Here is a 2087-nt window from a genome sequence, read left to right on the forward strand (position 1 = left end):
AAAAGGGTAAAAATAATCATTAAAAAGCAATAAAATCTGAAAATTCCAAATGAGGAGAGGAGTAATTGGAGATTATGAAATGTATTAGTACAATAGAAAGTAGGCAAATAAAATATTTTCAAAATATAATCAACAAATATTTATAGAACACAGCATATAGATTTGGGGTACTGTTCTTCATATTTAAGACATATAAATTGAACAAAACAGGCAATAATTCTTGTTTTAGTAGTGCTATCACCCTAGTGATAGGGGCAACAAACAAGGTAAATACATAACTATGCATAAAGGAAATTAAATAGTGAACTTTATATGAAAAAATAATCTTAATATAACCAGCTAGCTAAATGAGGGGTCAGCTAAGTCCACACAGAAGGAGCCTACCAGCCCATGTGATGCAAGGATTGTAAATAATGGAACTCCAGGAGGATCCTGAAATCCCTCAGATGAAGCTAGGGATATGAACGTCAGGCCCTCCGAGAGAGGGCATTGGAAAGTGGGCCACTGCTGATTCAGTTAGGGTAAGATTTAACATTCTCATTTGTTTTCCCTTTGACACATTTTTTATTTTTTCCACCTTCTAGTATCTTCCACTTTCTTTTGGGCTGAGGTTTTTCTGTGTTTATTTTGTTGTCAATGTTGGAGTTTATTGTATGATTTTTAAAAATAGGAAATCCAGGTTAGGTAGTCCACAGTGATAGTAGCTAGATGAACAGTTCTTTAGTATTATAGCAAGGGTGGTTGGGGAAGCTCATACTAAGATACAAGAAGGAAGAAAATGGTTTAAAGTAGATTATTGTGATGATTATGCAACTTTGAAAGTATATTTAAGAGGCTGAATTGAATAGTATGTGAATTATATGCCCATATAACAGTTAAAAAATAATGAGAAAAAACAAAATCAGAGAAGGAGATAAAAAATATCAAAGAGGTGGGGCCTATATTGTTATCAACAACATGACCCAAAACCTAAGAAAATTATGCCTTTTGAGAACAGTGCAGAATTATTGACCAGAATTGGTATATGTTTCCCAGCTCCCTGTCTTCTGGGCTGTATTGTATTCAGTCCTAGTTTCCTCCAAAGTGTCCTCAGAAGGTTCCGGTGCAGCAGAATGTTGCTGATTTAATAACATATCTTTCATTGGCTATTTCTTTTCCATTTCACATTTCCTCATTCTTCTATCTATATTTTCACCCTTCCAATCAATTGTCTCATGATCTGTTTGTGGGTAATCCTAATATAATGGATTAGTTAATTCACTTAATTTTACTACCCTTTTATTCCACTAATTGGCCTCAGACTCTCTTCTAGCCAACACATTATCTTCACCATCCACATGACATTCATCTTATGGATCTATGAGAATGAACCTCTTGGATATTGAACAATGCAGAAAGCATCAAAAGAAGATGGAAGGAATACATAGAGTTACTAAGAACAACAACAACCAAAACAAACAAACAAACAAAACCTGGTCTACATTCAACCCTTTCAAAAGATCGCATATGATTAAAAAAAATGTATTGAAGGAAGAAATACAAGCTTCACTGAAGGCATGAGTTAAAAACAAGGCTTCATGAATTGATAAAATACCAATGGTAATGTTACACGAATGAATAGTTGGTACTCAATTTCCTATGCCAAGAATATTGAGACATAGTTACCTAGACAATTGAAAGAGATCCATGTCTGTGCCCATTCTAAATAAAAATGAACAATTAATGCAGAAATGTTGAATAATATAATTAATATCATCTGCAAGTAAAATTCTGTTGAGGAATATTCAAAAGTGGTTGTAGCTGTACATTGAAAGGGAGCTCCCAAAATTCATGCTGAATTCAGAAGAAGTCAGGAATGAACAGTATCATTGCTGACATCAGATGGACCTTGGCTGAAAGCTGAGAAAAACAGAATATGTTTCTTATATTTTACTGACTAAGTGAAGGCATTTGACTGTGTGGACCACAACGGACTATAGATAACATTGAGAAGAATGGGAATTCCAGAACTCTTGACTGTGGTCAGGCAGAAATTGTACAGAGACCAAGGGGCAGTGATTAGAAGGAAACGAAGAGATACTACATGG

The sequence above is a fragment of the Echinops telfairi genome, unplaced genomic scaffold (genome assembly GCF_000313985.2).
Source record: "Echinops telfairi isolate 266 unplaced genomic scaffold, ASM31398v2 ScPeMD7_31;HRSCAF=116, whole genome shotgun sequence".
Lineage (NCBI taxonomy): Eukaryota > Metazoa > Chordata > Mammalia > Afrosoricida > Tenrecidae > Echinops > Echinops telfairi.